The sequence below is a fragment of the Eptatretus burgeri genome, chromosome 14 (assembly GCF_056783735.1).
Source record: "Eptatretus burgeri isolate ZD-2024b chromosome 14, Ebu_testis_v1, whole genome shotgun sequence".
Classification (NCBI taxonomy): Eukaryota; Metazoa; Chordata; class Myxini; order Myxiniformes; family Myxinidae; genus Eptatretus; species Eptatretus burgeri.
Window position 1 is genome coordinate 35,814,235 of NC_140974.1, and position 22,329 is coordinate 35,836,563.

Below are 22,329 nucleotides of genomic sequence, written 5' to 3' on the forward strand. Positions count from 1 at the left end.
GCAAAGCCGGGACCAACTCCACATGAATGCCCATGATTTTGGAATGAGATGTTGGACGAGCAGGTGTCCACATACTTTTGGCCATGGAGTGTACTCTGAATGTTGACTTGATAATCAATGGAATTGCTCTGTCATGTCTGAAGAAGGCTGGTGAAAGAAATTGTTTTGTGGTGTGGAATACCCCTACCCAGAAAGTAACCACACTCAGAAAGGAAGTAGTGTAACCGGGTGTCATGAAACCTCAAAGAAGATCGGACTTCCAGATATGCACAGTTGTGGCAGGTATTTGTAATTTGTTCATGGTGCCGGCAAAAACTCACCTGCTCCTCGAGGACACCGCGAGATCATCAACGTCCACCAACTAATACTAGCAGATAGGACATCCGGCTCCATGCCCCCTCCGAGGAACGGTACACACATTGATGAATCGCCCTGCATGCAAAACACGAGGATGACAGTTTATAGCTGGATCAGGATGTGAACTCAGGATAGATGGGTTGAAGTGAAGTATACATAGCTCAAGGGCCCAAGCCATTCTGCCATCTCATCGAATTTAACTTACATATAAAATGAAGCCAAAAATGGCGTGGCTCGCAATGGAATTCTCTCATTGCCTATTCCTGTCCAGGTTAGAGTTCCTCAAGACAGTGTTCTGGGCCCTGCGCTTTTTCAAATATTCAAAAATAATCTCTCAGACTCTCTGGAAAATCCTCTTTCTCTTTTTGCTGACGATGCCACCCTCTGCCATAACATCTCTCATCCCTCAAATCGGCAGGCAGCAGCCTCTTCGCTCTCTGCAGACATGGATAAAATCACAACTTGATCAAACACTTGGAACACGTCTTTCAATCCTGACAAATCTCACTCTTACTATGTCTCTGTGAAAGAACCGCCTGGAACCCCCCCCCCCTCTCCCCCATCTACTTTCTCAATAATTTTGTTGAAGAAGTTCTGTCTCTTAAGCTTATGGGTCTCACTATCTGCCATGATCTTTCCTGGGAAAGCCACATTTCCAAGTTGGCCTTCAAAGCTAATCGTCGGCTGGACATCCTCTGTCATTCAAAGTCCTTCCTCAGCCCACCTGAGCTTCTAACAACATACAAAGCTTTCATCCACAGCCTGATGGAGTGCTGCTCTCCCCTTTGGGGTGGTGCTCCTGCCTCACACCTAGCTCGACTTGACGTTGTGAAAACCAAGGCTTTTAGAATCATTTGTATCTCCCACGATGAAGCTGAGACTTTAGGTCTCTCACCGCAGGCAGGTCAGTGGTCTTTCTGTATTCTACAGACTCCTCTCAGGCCTTGCCCCCCCTACCCACTCTGTGCTCTGTCCCCCTAATATTTCTGCAAGGTGCTCGACGTCTGCCAGCTACCCCCTTCTGATGAAAACTGCCAAAATCAAGAATTACTGCTCACCTTCACCCTTTCATTCCTCTTTTCCCCACTTCTGGAACAAACTCCCACACTCTCTTCCCTACGGGTCGTTAAAACAGCTGTTCACCACCATTTCATATCTTTCCCAATCCAAAATCATGACCTCTTCTACCCCCGTTAACCCATCCCAAACCCACCTCTTTCAAATTCCGTTTTCCTTCCAGAAAGTCCCTGTACATAGTGTCCATCTTGTTTACCCCTATACCCAATACCCCCATTCCTCTCTCCTCTACAAATCTGACTGATGGCCCTGTTCCCCACTGTTGTGTTTCCTTTTCTTGCCCCCTGCTACTTGTGTTTTATGTTCTGTCTGTTAGTTCTTAAACGAGCCTCGACCAAGTATACAAAATAAAAATAACACCCGTCATATGGCTTGCAACATGCTATGTGGACTTCAGAAAAGGAATTATGGTTTCTGAATGACCAGCTTTTTTGATTCAATCCATCCATACTAGTTTTGTAACATGACCCACTCAAAAAACAATAAACGGTATTTACTCTTTTTAAATTGTAATTCAATTTTACAAATAGCATTTAACCATAGATAGATCTCCTTAATCTCTTTCAAAGATATTTGCAGGACGTGTAGATTCAGTACAATATCGATACCTGATAAATTTGACCATGTACCTTATTGTCCGTTGAAAACAGAACTCAAAATGGTGTGTACATTCGTCCTGATCGTAACCTGCCCTGTGTGGTATTACATTTTATTTGCGACTTGAGCCTTTTTTGACACAATATCTATCGAAGGCTGACTATTTTGCTGAAATTGCAAATCACTTTAAATAACCTCAGAGTTCAGAGGACACATTACCCCGCACTGTCTTGAGAACAAAGGACCTGGGCGGTGTCGAAGAGCAAGAAAAAAGATTGGTCGTGATGACGTAAAATGTCGTAATATTTTGTACAAATATTACTAAACGGAATGGTTTTGAAAGTGATAAAAAGGCGTTTTGGGTTCTCCAGTGTTCAAGTATGTAATTCAGTTGAAATAAAATAAAGATTTTAAAGGTTTAAAAATATATATATTTTGGGAGTTTACCGCTCTTGATGTAATCTTTTACACCATCTTATTTAACACGTGACATTATTTCATCGTGCCTGTTGTTTGTGTTCTTTATGACGTCCTTAAAAACAGTAAGTTTACTGTTTGGAATGATTTTCAATTTTATTTGACTGCCAGACAGGCAGAAAGAGTAAAATAATTACCGTATCTCACTCTTCTCTATGCTTGCACGATCGGGACAAATTCAGAGCCGAAGTACTGCGAAACGACAGGTTCATTTTCCGATTCATGTTCCAATTTGTTTTCAAAATATTACGTTCAATTCAAATCAAATTGTTCCTTGATCATAAACTGACGTTTGTAGACAGAAGCACAGACAGAAAGATAGACGGAGAGATTGACAGAAAGAAGTGAAGCAATTGCTTAACCACACTTTTCATGTAATGTACACAGGGTAACAAATGCAATGGTAATGCAAGAACAATGTAACAGAAAATAACAGGTAGACAAGGCACCCAAACAAACAAACAGACAGACAAGGAGGCAGTATGAAAAGGAGCCCATACAGACAAGCAAGTAGCACAATGGAGCAAAGGATAATATGTTGAAGGGCAGACAATCAGATAGGACAGCTGACGAACTGCGTAACTGCAGAAATAGAAAGCTATAGTTGGGCAGAAGGGAAAGGTCAGTGGGAATAGAAAAGATAACGGGTATGTATGGGAGACAATGTGAGATGGTGGTTGGTCACCACCTCAAAGGATTGAAGGGAAGAATGCACAAACGTGTTGAGTCATTAACCACATATGGGGGGAAAAGGAACACAGAGGGAGTTAACGCGAGCAAGCAGGCTAGGTTTGGGAAGAAAGAAAAGGTATAGAATGCCAGACGAGGGCATGTGATGAGGCAGCATTGGGGAAAGATGAAGCGCTGAGAGGGCAGATGGGGGGAAGCTCAGACTTTAGGTGGTGAAAGAATCTCAAAACCACAAACTTTTCAATGGTGGAAGGGTGGCAGTCCCTGTGCTTCATTTACACCTGCAAAAGGTACTGATTACCCTCAGAGCCTTACAGCCACTGCCTCTAGGAGCACAAGATGAGATGCGACACCACTAGGCCACGGATGGGAATGACTCCATGGAACTGCAGATTTTACAATATGTTCAACTGATTGCTGATTGTAAAATCAGGATATGAACAAAAAAGTTTTGTTTTGCACTTGTTGAATTAAAATGAATAAAACAAAAAGACACTTCTTGATCAATTACCTCAACATTTTCTCCTCTGATTTTTTTTTAAAGGCAAGTATTGTACCCTTTTGGATTTATGCATTACCATTGCCATAACTTATTTCACTTTTCGCATCCAAAGTCTCTCTCTGATCAAGATGCTAGTGATTCCAGCAATAGCTGTTGAACCAGGTCAGGAAGTAAAGATCCTTATTACACAAGCCTTCTGCACTTCAGGTTCTATAAAAGTGAAGAGGATTTACCACTGACGGCACCATCACATGGCTAACTTTAGCTCACCATTTTGCCATGGCACTTGTTGAAGTGGTTGAATGCAACTCCATCCCTGGAGTTGTGCCCATGGTTGCAATAATAGAGATGCCAACTCTCCCATGTTTCTCAGGATGGTCCCGTTTTTGTATGCCCGCTCCCGGTGTAGAAACCTTAAATTCCCTTTTTTATATATTTATTTATTTTCTGCTGGGTAAACCAGGATCTCTGCCTATTTTTGCTTCCATTTGGCCTTTGATGGCCGGGTTATGTTAACTCTTTCATTTGGATCTGCAGCCCAAGTGAGTAACTCTAACCCGAGTTGGTAACAATGGTTCAATAATGATTCAATTACACCTTGCTTTGTGGGTTGTCTGTCGTCTAGCCGTTGATGCATGGTGGAAGTAGTTGGGTTTGAATGTTCGGATCAACTCCTTCCCAACCCCCACTTAATACCGAACCAGGATTCATTTATCTTCTTTTCCAAAATAAGCAATGACTCACTGAACTTATTCGAAGATAGACCATTCTCGTCATGGTGGTATTGTTACGAATCTGGAAGCCATTTGCACACAAACAGCTAGAGTCCCCGTAGTTCAGCTATTTCGATAAGTATGTGTATAGTTAGAATTCATCACCTATGTCTAATGGGAATTTCGTGTGTGCGCTGTGAGTTATTTTATAGTCAGGATTTATACATCGACAACAACAACAACAACAACAACAACAACAACAACAATGGCACCGTCCCTCACTCAACCGGGTCACCATTGCCCACGTGTTTTTGGCTGAAGATGTGGGCGGAGCTTCCATCGCCTCAGATCGAGGCTCCACCCCGAGGAAGGGCATGGAACGTTTCCTCCAGCCAATGAGGGAAGGGCGAGCATCGCACGCATGCCCCAGCCAATGGGAGGCCAGCGTGCCAAAAGCTACTACGGAGCCTCTTCAGGGGGGGCGGGCCTCCGAGATGCCTTGACACACCCCCCGAGATGCCTCATCCAATCAGGAGGCTGACCACCTCAGGGGTGGCCCCGCCCAGCCAGATGGGATGTTCGCCCCTCGTCCAATCCGGAGGCGAGTCCCTCAGAGCGGTTCCCTCAACCCGCGGGGGAGGGGAAGGACATAACAGTGCGGCGAGCCGTCGAGGAGAAGGAAATGAGAAGAAGCCTCGTCTTGCCTGCTGGCGTTCTCGTCTACCCGTGGGTGCTCGTCTCATCTGGTCCGTTCCCGTGCTGGCTGGCGTCCGTTGCGTTGTTCCTGGTCCCTGGTGCTTGTTGCTGCATTGCTGGTGGCGGGTTCGAGTCCCGCCACCGGACAAGCTTGACCAGACCGCACGAGGTGGACAGGTGCAAGAATAGGCCCCTGCCCACAGCTCGCCTTTCCCTCCCGAGCTGAAGGGCCAAATAAAGGCTGCAGGCACCATTTATTTGGGTGTGTGTGTGTATGTGTATGTGTGTGTGTGTGTGTGTGTGTGTGTGTGTGTGTGTGTGTGTGTGTGTGTGTGTGTGTGTGTGTGTGTGTGTGTGTGTGTGTGTGTGTGTGTGTGTGTGTGTGTGTGTGTGTGTGTGTGGCGCCAGTCTTTTAAGTAGAACTGTTAAGTGCTTTTCGCTCACTGTACATTGCCTGCATTTCATTTATTCGGATAACTCTGCTCTCTGTGTGCTCCCCTCCCCGATTATTTTTTTATTATAAATAAACCCCCGTGTTAAATGTTCCAGATCGTTTTCTGTGCTTTCTCCCATTAACCCAGCATAGTACGTATTGAGAAATAGTAAGGCCATTGGTGCCGTAAGTTGTCATTGGGACCGGCGTGGCTCTGGTAACTCTGCTCGGTTACGCCGGATCCGAGTCGGTACCCGTGACTCGGTTCGGACAGAGTTGGCCGAGGGTGTGACTTCCCCGGTAATTTGATGACGTGGGTACTTAGGTATATTGAAATTTGGCTGTTGACCCTATCCCACGCCGTCAGAGAATTGGTGATCACAGTCCTTTTCGTGGCCCGTCGACTCCGGAGTTATCCAGAATGATGACCATTTTATTCCGGGTGTTCGGAAGGAGACGGCTCTACTGCTCCACCTAGTGGTCGTTTATTGCCACCGAACCCCAGGCCACAACAGTATCAGGGATACAAATAAACTTGTGATTTTGCAGCGAGTGGTTAATTCAGCATTTCTGTACATCATTAAATATACCATTCTATGGATGCGGTCCAAATGCTTTCTGGCTTAGTGGTTTTATGCAGCTTGCAGAGACAAGAAAGAACCTGTTGATTGAACTAGAATTCTGAGACTGATAATCTCCCTGGCCTGGGCACCGACCAACTGTGACTTTGTCTGCCATGACAGAGAAGAATGGATTCGAATCATGCAGGCTTCCAACGTTTTCCTTTGGAATGGAGTCTGCCATTACATCACTCACTTCATTCTGGACAATTTTCGATGTCTAAAGTGTTCACTCTTCTTTCCTAATTCCAAGTGTTCTCTCATCAGCCCAACATCTCCAGAATTGCAAATAAAGTTTCGTTTGTTTGATGCTGGATTTGTGATGTCATCCCTGTGGTTACAAAGCACGTGATTTTGTTTGCAACACAGGGCAGCTGCTTCAATAATTCAAAGGTTCTTCTGATAAACGTTTGGTTTCCCTGACGTTTAGATATGGTGGGGATCTTTTGGGACCCTTTTGATCTTACAAGAGCATCAAGTCCAACTGAATGGAGTTTTTAAGACACTGATGGTTCTGGTGAGTTTCTAATGCATCATCTTTTCCTATTGCTTTTAAAAGATTTACAAAAGGTATTGTGACAAACACTCTGGCATATTTGCATTTGTATTTGGTTGATGAAAATAGGACACAAAAGTTTCAAAGGCACCATGAACAGCTGGAGCAGACTTGCACACCAACCAATCATATTTGTGTATCCCAGATATAGCTCTTTTTTTTGGAATGAGCTCTTACATGAGCCTCGACTATGTATATAAAAAGGGTTGAAACACAAATAAGTACTTCCCTTTTCTTTAATTATTACTATATATTTTCTTGCATTTTATATTTACTGACTTACTAACAAATACAACTTGTTACTTCACTGATGGGAAGATAGGACTTGAGAAAGGCAGGGAGGGAGGGAGATGAGGTGAGCGAGGAGGAGGTGAGAGGAAGGGGGAGCTGTGCACATGATTTGGTTGTTCTGCCATCGCTTCCCATTCTGTCCTGGCATGCATGCCCTGAGTCTCATTCGAGAATAAATAAATAAAACTGCGAGTGTGAAAGAGGTGTTTGCCGTGCACAGGCTTTGTTACACATGCCAGTCGGCCGATCCTTGCAAACACGGCAAAGTGCATGATCTGCGGAAGTGGTAGCACAATATTCATGAAAGTTTCTTGCTAATAAATAGTTCCAAAATGAGTCGAAATGTGATGTCCGTTGATGAGGTGTTGAGCTCAGATAAAGAAGGTATCGATGATGATGACGATTATGGTAAAAAGAGTGATTTTGAGTCGGAGAATGACTTTTCAAACGGGAAATCAAAATAAAGACCAATTACTGCTTTTCCAAGAAGAAAGCCAGGTACCAACACACACACACACACACACACACACACACACACACACACACACACACACACACACACACACACACACACACACACACACACACACACACACACTACATCTAAATTTTAAAAATTACTGAATATGTATTTTTTACGTTTTATTTCATTATTATCCATATTATTTTTTATTTTTTCCACTCTTTGTAGTTACTATAGTCAACTATACCTCATGTCCTTTCACTTTTTTATCCAATAATTTTCACTTTTCTCAGTTTCTCAGTCCACTTTACCTTTAACCCATAACGCTGAACCTCCCAGTCCAAACCAGTCATACCCCCCCCAAACCCTCCAGCACGTGCTCCCTGACCCCTATCCCCACTCTGACACACCCACATACAGCGTGTCTCATTCCCATCCTACATTAACCCTCATGCCTATCCATTCTCTATCTGTCTCAACGAAGAGTTAACACCACAAGCGTCAACTTCTTGCTTCTCACACGGCAATTAGCATCCATCAATCAACGTTTTTTGCCGATGCAGATCGACATAGCCTTCATGGGAAAGACTTATTGATTCTACTTTCTTTTTGGTATTTCCACGGATGACAATCTTCCAAATGAATGATTCAAAGCAGCATCCAGGAGAGAAATGGTCCGAGATGTGCTTGGCTTTCTCACAATCAATAAGGTTAAATGGCAACACATCACCCTTCAAAATGTCACTAGCATTATATGAAGTAACAAGATGGACGTTTGCTTCCTCCACATTGAATAAGCTTCCAGTCAACCGGGTCTGTTGCTTTTCCATGGTTGCCTCGTGTATCCCTAATATCTGGCTCAGTCTGATCACGTCATAGGATTTTGGGTTTCTAACCCCATCGTGGTCTGTTGGATCTCAAATGTCTGGCGAACACATTATATACATAGTTGTGATGAGCTAGATCCAGTATAATGTGCCCCCTTGTGGTCTTCTAAATCTGTAATATGGCTCAATGTGGTCTCCTGAAATTCCAATCCGTTTGAGTGACAACTCAAACTGATTAGAATCCTTAAATGATGCACTTGTAGCTGATGGCAATAGGTTTAAATGGGTGACTATTTCTTTGTCACATGGTCATGCAGATCGATACCAACCAAGTAACTTGCAATAATAGCTGCACATCAATCTTTTCACGTGCCATGATGGTCAATCAGTCTGAAGACACAATATTGAAACCACGTGGTTTGTCGAAATCATATGACGAAAGGAAAGCCGGGAAACATACTTAACCGCATGTATACGGTATTTGTTCAAATTCAGTACAGCTGCCTGAAATCGCCTGAGAATCCGATTGTCTGCTTTGTCAATGTACAGACTCATGGCGTCCACACAGGCTGCATGTAGGGAAAACGTCATTGCACTCGGGTTCACACTTATGACATGACTTTCTTTTTATCCAGCAATTATCCAGTTTGTATTTTAATTGTTAATTCATAACAATTCTATGAACGAGCCTGCAAAGAGGTGAGCCCCTGGACCCCTACAAGACTGGGCTGTGATGGTGGTAGGTTGAGTTGGGTCAGGATGGATTGAGTGATGCCATCTTGAAGGGGTGATTGTGTGGAAAATTGTTACAGTAAGGTGAGACAAGAGGTCCCTATCAGGAAAGTTTGAAATGCCACCTCCCAACTGCCACCCCAACAATCTTGATCCTGGTTCTATGTTCAGTGTCCTGGACTTCAGCACAAGAGTTCTCTGATTGATGGTATAGTGGAGCATTTTATTTAAATCAACAATGTTCAGTGTACTGAAGAAAATGATTAAGGTGGATGTATTGGAGGGGGTGGGGTTGGAGAAGTTTTTGGAGGGGGGTATTTTGTCCTATTTTGTCCTCTGGTACTTTACTCTAATGCTGAAATGTTTTGTTTTTTTCCAAAGCTGCACACAAGACTATTTTGTGACTACATTCTCCAATGCTGTTCATGTCAGAACCATCATATCAGCATTGCCTCCTATTTTATCAACCAATTGTTTGCTGTTTTTACTCACCACACTCACCACACTACACTCTCCATACAACTCACAAACCATTTTCAACTGAGCCAAATAGGTCGGGAAGTGGAATGGGATGCACGTTTTCCTTAATTATTTTAGCTTGGATATCGATAGTGATAGCAGGATAGCTTATTTGCCAAAGTTATCCCAATTCCGAATGTTCCACTTTGGTTTTGATCCACATTCAGATCAATCAAAGTGAAAACTGCAAGTCTTGTTTGGCATTCCCTTCTGAGCATTTTGCTCATGTCTCGAGGATCCCACATTCCAATCCAAAATGCTCTGTGGATCATTTCCATTGCCAAGTAATGTCCATGGAATTCAAGTTAGGATGTCAACGTCACCTAATTTCCTTGTCGTGCATCTTATGCTCTTTGCATCTGCATCTGATGCTCCTGCATCTGATGAGGTGTTTTGTCCCACTGTAGCGACATGTGGTGAGGCGAGCATAGCGAACCGATCCCCGCTAGTCTGTATATATTGTTGCGGTTGTATAAACCGCATGCCAAAATTGAAACACACACAGCATATAGCCTCTTTAGAATAGTTATTTCTGTAATTTGCGTGAAGAATAACACCTTCCTATAGGGGTTATTATGTTGTTAAACGCATTGGGTTGGATAGCTAGCACCCCCTCTCAGTTCGTTGGGATAATAACATCAGCGTGTGATGACGTGTTCCGTGAATTCCATCATCACGTAGAGCGTGCATCATTTTACTGCCATGGCTTCTCGGCAGGTGCGAATAACACCAGTGTTCTGGAAGCTTTGCTGAAACCATGGCTTTTCAAGCACACGCCAAATTCCCATTTATTGTTTGAAGCCTCACAAAGTCCTTGTTTATCTGTTAGTCTGTATGGACGTCTACCCTGGAATGTAACTTATTGCCTCTATCGCTGTACTGGATTTCGTTTCCTTCATCTATGTTCATTCCCTTCCACCTGAAGACGACCGGTAAATGGACCAGGACACAACACAGCTCCTCTGCAATCATTGCCCCATTCCCTGGCTTTGTACCTTGGATGTTTATGGACATGTGGGGTTCCTCCCGGGTGCATGGGGGTAAAAAGGGATTTCCCCATGTTAAGTGTGGAGCTCCGCTCCTGGCGACAGCTGGAAGGACCAACTGAGCGCATATCTGGGCTGGCAGCAGAACAGGTGGTGCTGCGGGATTCCCCCAATGGCTGGCATGGGGCCAGCTCGTAAGATCTGACATGGCCCAATAGCTGGTCCCAGGCCACCTTGGAAGATCTGGCGTGTAGCTCCTTGGCCCTGACTGCCCCAGGGACGATAAAGCTGTGCCCAACGCGCTAGTTCGCTAGTTCGTTCTCTCTCTCTCGTTCTCTCTCTCGTTCTCTCTCTCGTTCTCTCTCTCGTTCTCTCTCTCGTTCTCTCTCTCGTTCTCTCTCTCGTTCTCTCTCTCGTTCTCTCTCTCGTTCTCTCTCTCGTTCTCTCTCTCGTTCTCTCTCTCGTTCTCTCTCTCGTTCTCTCTCTCTGTCTCTCTCTCTGTCTCTCTCTCTCTCTCTCTCTCTCTGTCTCTCTCTCTCTCTCTCTCTCTCTCTGTCTCTCTCGGTCTCTCTCTGTCTCTCTCTGTCTCTCTCTCTCTCTCTCTCTCTCTCTCTCTCTCTCTCTCTCTCTCTCTCTCCCCCTCTCTCCCTCTCCCTCTTCTCTTCTCTCCCCCTCCCCTGGTCATCACAACACACTTTCTCTCTCCTTGCCCTGGTCGTTGCTCTCAATCTCTCTCTGCCCTGGTCATCATTGTCATGTCTGTTCTGATCCTGGACACTCTGCATTGCCCTCGCTTCTTTCCTGGTCCTGGATGTTTTGGTTTGTGGTTCCATTGGAACTTGTGGACCCTCAGCTGTGGAGTGCAGTGTTGGGGCCATTCCAGAGAGCGAAAAAGAGAGCGGCAGAGAGAGCGGTACCAAGCTGGGGAGGGTGACGGTTATGTACATACCGGTAGGCTGAGGCCACCTTGCCCATCCAAAGCATCTCCCCATGTGTGTGGTCTGATGGGTACCCTGTCTTGATATTTGGGAGGTAAGGAGAAGGTTAAGTCTGCGACCACTTGTGCATTTTCTTTGCTTTTTGTAAATACACACCTTGATTGCTTTTTATTGAATTTCCCCTTTTCCTTCCCTGGTTGCCCTTTGACTCCATTAAAGACCTTGTCCCCCCCCCCCCCCAGCCTTTACCTGTACCACACATTGCTTGGCTGTAAATAAATTGCCTTGTTCACATTTTCCTTTCAATCTGCCTGTGTCTGTCCTTTCCCCTTATTGATCCAGCAATATCTGTTCATAGATTAGCTGGGAGATTACAATTCCCCAACGAATTGGGTAATTATATTCCGATATGTATGTGTATATATGTATATATATATATATATATATATATATATATATATATATATATATATATATATATATATATATATATATATACATATATATACATATATATATATATATACATATATATATATATATATATATATATATATATATATATATATATATATATATATATATATATATATATATATATATATATATATAGTGTTACGGCTGTGGAAATTCGCAATACACCATAAAGGGTCCTTAGATCAGTTATGATGATAAGTAATTGTGTAGTTAGATTTCCCCACCGTTGTTTAGAGGGAATTTCCGTGTTCACCGGGCTGCGATCCTTTGAGATAGCCGTTTTTCTTTTCTCTATCGTTATTTTGGACCAAACAACGCACCCCAGCAACCAAACTCCCACCACCTTCGCCTCTTTACCTCCACAACTCCACCCCGCAAACATCGCTTCACCGCCAATTCTCAAACAACGGCCGCCAACAACCAAACTCTCACCACCTCCGCCTTTCTACCACACGTCTTGCCATGGGCTGTGATTGCGTTCCTTTTGCCTCAGGAATGCTTCACGCCCCCTTCTCATTCGCCCATTGGCTGAGCATCGGGTGGCAAACCCCGCCTCCGAACCCGCTGTGATCCAGAAATTTACATAGACGCCCCTCCCCCAGGCTATATAAGCGTGAGCTCGCGGAAGAAAAAAAAGGGGCAGTACGTCGGCAGAGAACCAAGTGGGAGCAGTGGAGTGGCAATGGCGGAGTGTCGGCAGAAGAAGTCAAGTCAGCAGTGTCGGCGGGGCAGTCGAGTAGGGGGACGGAGCTCGAAGCCGACGGGAAAGGTAGACGGGGAGCGCCGGAGAGCGCTCGACGACCACGCTAGGGGCACGAAGCCAGGCGCAGCTACGCTGACATCGCGGCTTGCCTGCCATCGCGCCACGAGGGCGCGGGTAGGACCCTTCAGTCTCGTGGACCTGGCTGCTCATCCAGGTTCCACGCGCATAAGGCCCACGGGCCCAGTCTGAATCCCTTGTCTATGAGGGGGTCTTTTCTTGTGTTTTCTTTGAATGCGTGTTGTGGTGCCGTATCTTGTAAAGTAGAAACTGTTTAAGCGCATGTAAATAACCAATGCTTTATTCGGTTGTAACTCATGCTTGTAAAATTGCATTCCTACTGTATGGCTGTGAATACGTGCTTGCCTTGTCTGAGTGTGGAATAAATGTGCTTGTCAAACTGTTCCCCGTTTCGTTGCGTCCTTTCCTTTGTTTGAAAGTTCCATCTTGCATCACGGAAGGAATTGGTAGAAGGGTGTAAGCACCCGGTAAATAATGATGTCCGTCGGGGCTGGCGATAACACCGCTCGGTTATCACTGAAACATGGAACGGACCGCTTAAGCGGTTCGTGTCCTAGGCCGGCCAGCGGCGAGGTACGATCGCCCGGTTAACTACCCGCGCAGGTACTTAGGTAGGTTGAGTTTGTCGAACAATCCTATCCTGCGTGGGTGGCTGATTGGCATGATTGTGGTGGGGTCGAAAGACCCACCCGTGACTAGCTCCTGGTGGTAGTTCCAAGGAGGGTCACGACTGACTTATCCGTTCCGGTGGGCGAAGCGGTCGCGATTGGAGTTACGCAATCGCTCGCACGCCGGGCGGGCCAAAATTCGCAACAATATATATATATATGTATGTATATATATATATATATATATATATATATATATATATATATATATGTATGTATGTATGTATGTATGTATGTATGTATGTATGTATGTATGTATGTATGTATGTATGTATGTATGTATGTATATATGTGTATATATGTGTATAAATATATATATATATATATATTTATATACATATATATATATATAAATATATATATATATATATATATATATATATATATATATATATATATATATATATATATATATATATATATATATATATATATATATATATATATATATATATATATATATATATATATATATATGCCTGGTGTTGGCTTATTGGTTAGGGTGGTGGGCTTAGGATCCGAGGATCCTGAGTTCAAATCCCACTCGGCTGTTGAATTAATACCAGGTGGGGTTGACTATGCCTGTCATCCTTCCGAGGTCGGCAAAATGAGTGCCAGCATGCTGGTATCCTGTGTCGGAGTGGCGACCGGTCCAGAATTGTACCCAATAGCCAAGGAGACTGCTTAGGCAGCACCAACTCTCTGCACAGAGTATGGTCCCAGTGGATGGATATATATATATATATATATATATATATATATATATATATATATATATATATATATATATATATATATATATATATATATATATATATATATATATATATATATATATATATATATATATATATTGTTGCGGTTGAGGAAATTCGCAAACCACCATTCAGGTCCTGTAGGTGAGATATCTCTGTAAGTACATGTGTAGTTAGCCCCAAACCGTTGTTTAGAGGGAATAAATGTGATTCATTCGGGCTGCGACCCTTTAAGATAGCCGTTTTTCTGTTCTATCTTTATTTTGAACCAACCACGTCTCAACCGCCATCACATAACAACCACCGACCGCAACAACAACAACGCCAACAGCCACGACCTTTACCTTCACAACTCGCTCCCGCAAACATCGCATCACCGCCATTCCAAATGTCGCCATGGCCATGGACCACCACTTTAAACCCTCCACCACCTTCGCCTCTCCTTCTGCGGCCATTGCCGCACCGCTTATGGGCACCGAGCGTCAGGCTGTCCTGGCCTCGTGCGGGATGCGCGCCGAGCCGCGGGTGCAAATAGCGGCCTTTCCGAGGAGAAGTCGGATCAGGAATGATACACGCCCACTTCTGATCCGTCCAATCAGCAAGCGCGGGGCGGTTTGGCCCCGCCTCCAGGCGCGTCGGAGTAGAATCGATATATGCAAATTCGAGGATCAGGGGAGATTCACGCCCCTTTTTCTCCGTCCAATGGGCGAGCTCGTTCTGATCCAGAAATTTGCATATGGGTTCTCCTACACCACTATAAAGCGCCGAGCGCGGGGCGAATTCAGGAGTTTTTTTGGTCGAGTGAGTTGGAGGAGTTTGAGTTGGAGAAGTGTTGGAGGCAGTCGGCTGAGGAGAATTGCGGAGGGGACCGGATACCTCGGGTCCGAGGCAAGGAAGACGGCGGTCGGCGACGAGGTCGCAGTGGAGTCGCTCGTCGCGGGACCCAAGCAAGCCAGCTATCCTCTTTCCCCAGAGCATAAACAATTCCACCCTCCCCCCCCCACGCTGAGATAGTGCGAAAAGGGGGCCCCGTTCCCACCCCACTCCAAGCAGTGCCAACGAAACCCGCAAAGGAGCGCGGAGTCGGGGCACCGCCGCCACATTTGCGGCTCATCACAAGACACGGGTAGGCTCCACCTGGTCTCGCGGCCCACAGGCCCCGTCTGCCCCCTTGTCTTTGAGGGTGGCCCTTTTCTTTTGCTTTTGAGTATATGTGTTGTCGGCGCCGTCTGTAAAGTAAAACAGTGTAAGTGTTGCCGTGTGCTTGCATAGTCGGTAGTAGATCTGCATTGTTGTGTTTCTTTTGTAACATCTGCTTTTGGTGCATAATTGTTGTAATTGTATATGTGTGCTCTCCGTGTGCCGCGGAATAAATGTGCATTATGTTGAACTGTTTTCCCGTTTCGCTTCGTCTTTTCTTTAATTGAAGCTCCATCTTGCTTCACGTAAAGGGTTGGTAGTGGGCTTAATACGCCCGATAATTAATCGGAACCGTCGAGGCCGACGATAACACCGCTCGTTTATCCCGATAGTACGGAACGGGTCGCTTAAGTGGCCCGTGTCCGGAGTCGACCTGCGGCAAGGTGCGATCGTCCGGTCTACCCTCCGTGTGGGTACTTAGGTAGGTTGAATTTGGCGACCAACCCTATCCCACGCGGGGGGCCGATTGGCACGATCGTGGTGAGGCCGAAAGGCCCACCCGTGACTAGTTCCCGGCGTTAGTCCGAGAGGGTCACGACAGAATTGTCCGTCCGGTGGGCGACGTGCCGCGATTCGAGTTACGTAGCCGCTCGCACGCCGGCGGGCACGAATTCGCAACACTGGTGTCAGGAGTGGGATACAAACCCATCCCCCTCCTCGCGGCACTGGTGTCGGAGAGCGGGAAAAGGGGTTCACCTGTCTCCAGCTAAATTCACGGGAATAGGTCCAGGGGTGAGAGGAGCGACCCCCGATTCCCTCCAAATTACGAGCGATTTAAATTAACCCTTTACGAGAAATAAGATGGCGTCTCAAGGCGAGCGGGAGCCGGGGGTATTAGAAATGGATTAAGAATGTGTAGAATCCATGGTCCAGGATGAAAACCCCGAGCAGGAACACGAACTCCCCTAACTGAACCCAGAGCCTGAAATAGGTGCGGCGGCGGCCGCGGTGTATGACACCTCCCCTCCCCCTCTCCGCCAAAACCCCCCGATCCTTGCCGAATCGGCTCAGCTGAGTGCACCCGACATGGCCCAGCTATGCGCCATGCTGGCGGCAATGACAGCAAGGATGGATACAAACACAAATGAAATGAAAAACGAAATAAAAGGCATGAACGAAAAGATGGATACAAACACAAACGAAATGAAAACAAAAATGGATGCGAATACACAGCAAATGAACGAAATGGAAACAAACATGAAGGAAGAAATGAAAGAACTGTGGGGTGAGACGCAGAACATGGGCCGAAGCCTGCAGGCGGGCATGAAGGCAGTAACCAGGGAGCTTAAAATGGCGACGCCACGTGTGGGAGCGAACGAGCTGGGAGGGGGTGCAACGGCTGTCAGGCCCGCAGTGGGGGCAGGTGACAAAATAATTCGGGGGGCGTGTTGGGCGAGACCGGTAAAGGTGATGGAGAGAGCAACAGTGACGGTGACCGAAAGGGAAAAAATAAATGGGGAGACCGAAACGTGTGAGACGAGACACGAGGTGACGACGGAAAGGAGGAAAGAAATAATAGTTGAGACAAGGGCGATAACAAGGGAAGAGGTGACTGAGTTGGCAGAGACACGGGAGATGGGAACGATAGAGGGAAGACTACACGATGAAGACGGGGTTAGAGACGCGCACACACACACACACATGGAGGTAGTGGAGGACCATGAGGGGGAGCTGGCGGACTGGGTGGAGACCCAGTGCGAGCAGCTGGATGGCCTCCTCCAGGAACGAGGGGAGGGAGTATGCCCCCTTGAGGCGAGTCACGACCAGGTGGGTTCGGTCGTGCTTTGCGAGGTTGAGGGGACGGGTGCTGTGGACAGGTGCACGGAGAGCTTGGGGGGTATAGAGGCCCCGGAGACCCTTGTGGGGACACAAATCCCCAGTGTGGTTGTCCCGGTGTGTGTGGTGCGAGGTGTGAGTGCGTCCCCGTGTGTGGAAGAGGCACCGCATGTGAGTGTCGCCGTGTGTGTGAGTGAAACGGCCAGTATGGATGAGACACCGCGGGCGAGTGCCCCCGCGGGTGTGAGTGGTATGGGTTGTGTGAGGGAAATGGCACGAGTGAGTGGAAGGCCGTGAGTGAGTGGAGCCACGTGTGTCAGGGAGGTGGCATGCGTGAGTGAACGGCCGAGTGCAAGGGAGACCGTGTGTGTGAGAGAGCGGTATGTGAGGGAGATGTCGGTCGGCATGCGTGAGCATGCAGCCGCGTCTCCCAGTGCGAATGTAATGGAGTGGAGTGTGAGCGTTGTGACACGCAGGAGTACGTGTGTTGAATGGAGACGACAACGGCGACAGAGGGACAAAAGCCGAGTCGCGGCTGTAGCTGTTTCAGGGACCGTGCTGGGTTCACCCAGCAGCGAGCGTGCGGTCCGTGCTGTGCAACGCAAGAGGCCCCCACGTGCTCGCTTGTGAGAGTGAAGTCCCGGTCCGGAAACGCCAGCGGTGGATTTGCCGATCCCGCGGACGGACAAAGTTTAGGCAGGATTACGGATTTGGACCGGATGGGTTCTCCACGCGGGCGTGTGTGTTAAGCTCCAACGGGCAAAGCACATGTGTTCGCATGGGGAACCCCTCGAGACGTGGGGCTTGTGTTTTTTTTATGCGCACGGTGACGTCATGGCTGCACGCGGGGTTGGAATCCGGCAGGAGGGGTATCCCTGCCGGATGGTACCGTCCAAGGAGGGACGAGGTATACGTGCAGCTGCATGACGTCACGGGCAGGTGCAAAGTGCGCGAGCTGTGAGTTGCCGCGCTGGTGCTGCGCAAAATTTGAAAAAAAAAAAGCAAGCCTCGCTTTCGGGTGAACAGGATTCCCGGGCAAGGGGTGGATGATCTCCTTGGCCTGGGCACAGGATGAAACTAGTTAGGGGGAAGGGTTAGCTTAGCTAGACCGGCTCCATGGGGCAGGGGTAAGTCCTCATGGGGCCCGTGGAATGGATTAGGTAGAGGGATGTAGCCAGATTTAGGTTGGGAAAATGGAGTATGGGATTATTTTGGAGACAGAGACAGACTTTGAGTGTGTAGAGTTGACGTAGTTTAGCGACGTAGTGTTAAATGGAACGTGCTATAGTTTAAGGGACGACGTGGGAGCACGAGTTAGTTAGGGGATGTAGTTAGCAGGATGACAGAGTTCAGAGGTGTGTGTGTTGAAGAGGTTGTGAGTTGTGAGGTGAGTACATGTTGAGTGAGTGAGGCCAGCGGGTCTGTGTGAGTGGAGCGAATGGGGAATGCATGGTGCGATGAGTGATTGGGGGGAGGAGCGACTCCCGCCCAGGGGACCCCGGGGTCAGTGTGGAGTTAGTTAGCTGGGCTCGTCAAATTGAAAAATGGAAGTCGTTTTGCTGTTGGTGGGAGTGTAGGCTCGAAACCCGTTTGGAGGGGTGCAGGAGCCCTGTTGATGGGCTGGGAGCGTGGCTGCGAAAGGTGAGTATCGCTGAGTGGGTACCCCGGGCACCAGGCTAGTCGGACGTGGTAGGCCAAGGGCCCATGGGGGGCCGGGATAGCGCAGTGGGCACGGGTGCGTCCGCTTGGTGCGGGGGCCCGGGGCGCCATTAGCCGTGTGGGCAGTGTTGTGGGCATGGGTGACCCTCGGAAAGGGGCCCGGGAAGCCAGCCTGCCACGTGTGCGTTTCAGGGGAGGTGCCATGGGGGGCACTCCCTGGTGTTTAGAGAGCTGGTAGGCTCAGAGGCAGTGTAGTGCCCGGGGGTGCCATCGTAGGGGAATCGGCAGAGGGTCGTGCCTGCCAAGGGGAGCCACGCGTCCCAGCCATGAGACCGTGTGAGGGCACGGGAAGAAAATTGGGGGACGAGGCCCGAAATTGTGAGGACACCAACACAGGCGATGGGAATCTGGGTTGTTAGAACCAACAGTTTAAGCGCGAAGCGCTTGTTGAAAGCCCCGGGGTAGTTGAACAGTAAAATGGTTAGGGTAGATAGGAAGTGTACCCCTCCGCACCATCCATCCCTTCGCTCTCGTTGTGGGCCACTGGACCCACTTTGTGTTATAGATCGCTGAACTCTGGGGAGGCCATCCTGAGGCTTGAATTGGGCCTCGACACAGGACGCTAGCTCTCCCTTGTTCCCCTCCGGGAAGGGAACGTAGGGGTTGTGAGTAGGCTAGGTGACAGGATAGGTTTGCCGAACAAGGACGATTTATAGTGGGGAAGTAAAAATAAAAACAACAAAAAAAAATAAGTTGGGGCTAAATTGGGGTTTGACAAATTAAGGGAGTGGGTATAGACAGTGACAGGCAAAGGTGATAGGTTGGGAGGGAGACCGTAGGGTAGGTCCGAGCCCGCCTTCCGAGTGGCCAGCACCACCGCACTCCCTCCACCAACCTGCACTGCAAGGAAAGGCCGGCCAACTTCATCGGCAGCTGTGTTTTGCTGCGAGGCCTGTACCAGCCGGATCGTCTGCAGCTGTTTACTGCAAGGCCTGTGCCGGCCAGATCGTCTGCCGGCTGTGTTTGCCTGCAGCGGCCTTATTCTGCAGGCTGTGTTGCCTGCTCGCCTTTGCCATGCCCACTGCCCCTGTTCACCAGCCCCCGTTCAAGTTTGCTTTGCCCCCACCCCCCTGTTCATTTCCATGTGCGCCAGGATCGGAAAGCAACAGTTTGCAAGCTGCAAGAACTGTCCGGTTGGCAGCTACAACACGGGCCTGCAGTGGCGGCCCGTGCACCGTGTTTGCGTCCATCCATCCATCCATCCGTTGTGCTCATTGCGTGTGCCACTTGAGCTGGCACGGAGACTGCGTTTGTGCAGCCCATGCACCGTTGTGAATCACTGGGTTCATTTTAAAAAGGGAAGGCCTTGGACTAAGTGTGAGCAGCCGGCCACGTTCCCTGTCACCTGCATTGTTTGAGCCAGAGACTGCATGCGAGCAGCCTGGCTCCCTGCTAAATGCTTTCTTTTTGCAGAGTCCATTGATCCTGGGCCACGGTTTAGTGTAAAATTTGTAAGTTAAGGTTAAGATGTTTTGTACTGTACATATGAGTGCGCCCCCGGCATGTATGTCTTAGCGCCGGCAATTTTATTTAAGTCGTCCGTGTGAGTGGGTTTGTTTAGTTCGTTACTCAGCCCTCAGGTTATTTATTTTGCGGACATGAATACCATGAATGTCGCACTCAGGGATCCGTAGGTAAAACGTACTAGGGGAGAACTACACATGATGGCACACGAAAATTTGACGACTCGGGACGAGTCTGTAAAAAGGGGAGGGGGTAGTGTTGTGGTTGAGGAAATTCGCAAACCACCATTCAGGTCCCGTAGGTGAGATATCTATGTAAGTATATGTGTAGTTAGCCCAAACCCATTGTTTAGAGGGAATAAATGTGATTCATTCGGGCTGCGACCCTTCAAGATAGCCGTTTTTCTGTTCTATCTTTATTTTGAACCAACCATGTCTCAACTGCCATCACACAACAACCACCAACCGCAACGCCGCTTCACAACAACAACAACGCCAATAGCCACGACCTTTACCGTCACAACTCGCTCTCGCAACCATCGCATCACCGCCATTCCAAGCGTCACCGTGGCCAGGGACCACCACAATAAACCCTCCACCACCTTCACCTCTCCTTCTGCCGCCATTCCCGCACCGCTTGTGGGCACCGATCCTGGACTCGTACAGGGCGCGCACCGAGCAGCGGGTGCAAAAAGCGGCCTTTCCGGGGAAGTCGGATCAGGAATGATTCACGCCCACTTCCGATCCGTCCAATCATTAAGCGCGGGGCGATTTGGCCCCGCCTCCAGGCGCGTCGGAGTCGAATCGATATATGCAAATTTGAGGATCAGGAATGATTCACGCCCACTTTTCCTCCGTCCAATGGGCGAGCGTGGCTCCGCCCCCGAGCCGATCCTGATCCGAAAATCTGCATATGGTTTCTCCTGCTGACTAGAAAGCGCCGAGCGCGAGGCGAATCGAGTGAGAGTAGAGTTTCTGTTTCGGGCTCGAGTGAGAGGAGGGGTTTCTGTTTCGGGCTCGAGTTGGAGAGAAGAGTTTCTGTTTCGGGCTCGAGTAGAGTAAGAGTTTCTGTTTCGGGCTCGAGTGGGAGAAGAGTTTTTGTTTCGGGCTCGAGAGGGAGAAGAGTTTCTGTTTCGGGCTCGAGAGAGAAGCGTTTCTGTTTCGGGCCCGAGTGAGAGAAGAGTTTCTGTTTCGGGCCCGAGTGAGAGGAGAGGTTTTTCTGTTTCGGACTCGGGCGAGTCGTGGCGGCGGCGGCGAAGTGTGGCAGCAGCAGTCAAGACGGGTCTGGAGGAGAGGCGGTCTGTCGGGGAGCTGCAGAGAGGAGAAGCCGGGAACGCGGTTGAGGGCGCAGTGGAGTCGCTCGTCGCGGGACCCAAGCAAGCCAGCTATCTTTCCCCAGAGCATCAACAACCCCTCCTGTTTCCCCCCCGCGCAGAGATAGTGCAAAAAAGGGGGCCCCGTTCCCACCCCATTCCAGGCAGTGCCAGCGAGGCCCGCGGAGGAGCGCGGAGTCGGGGCACCGCCGCCATTTTGCGGCTCATCACCAGACGGGTAGGCTCGACGCGGTCTCGGCCCCAGACCCGTCTGCCCCCTTGTAGTTGAGGGTGGCCCCTTTTTCTTTTGCTTTGGAGTATATGTGTTGTCGGCGCCGTCTGTAGAGTAAAACTGTGTAAGTGTTGCCGTGTGCTCGGTAGTCGGTAGTAGATCTGCATTGTGTTTCTTTTGTTACATTTGCTTTTGGTGCATAATTGTTGTGTTTCTTTTACATTTGCTTTTGGTGCATAATTGTTGTGTTTCTTTTACATTTGCTTTTGGTGCATAAATGTTGTAATTGTATATGTGTGCTTTCCGTTTGCCGCGGAATAAAGGTGCCTCATGTTGAACTGTTTTTCCCGTTTCGCTTCGTCTTTTCTTTAATTGAATCTCCATCTTACTTCACGTAAAGGGTTGGTAGTGGGCTAAAAAAACGCCCGACAATTAATCGGAACAGTCGAGGTTGACGATAACACTGCTCGG

At 48.0% G+C, this 22,329-nt stretch overlaps 1 protein-coding gene across 2 annotated transcripts in view; it reads right to left on the bottom strand.

Moving 5' to 3' along the window:
- ADAMTSL2 (ADAMTS like 2) overlaps positions 1–22,329 on the bottom strand; it is a 225,241-nt gene that overhangs the window by 188,224 nt on the left and 14,688 nt on the right. For both annotated transcript variants that reach the window (XM_085854359.1, XM_085854358.1), the window contains exon 2: positions 321–432. The gene's annotated coding sequence lies outside the window, so the exon portion shown is untranslated. The remainder of the gene's footprint in view (positions 1–320; positions 433–22,329) is intronic.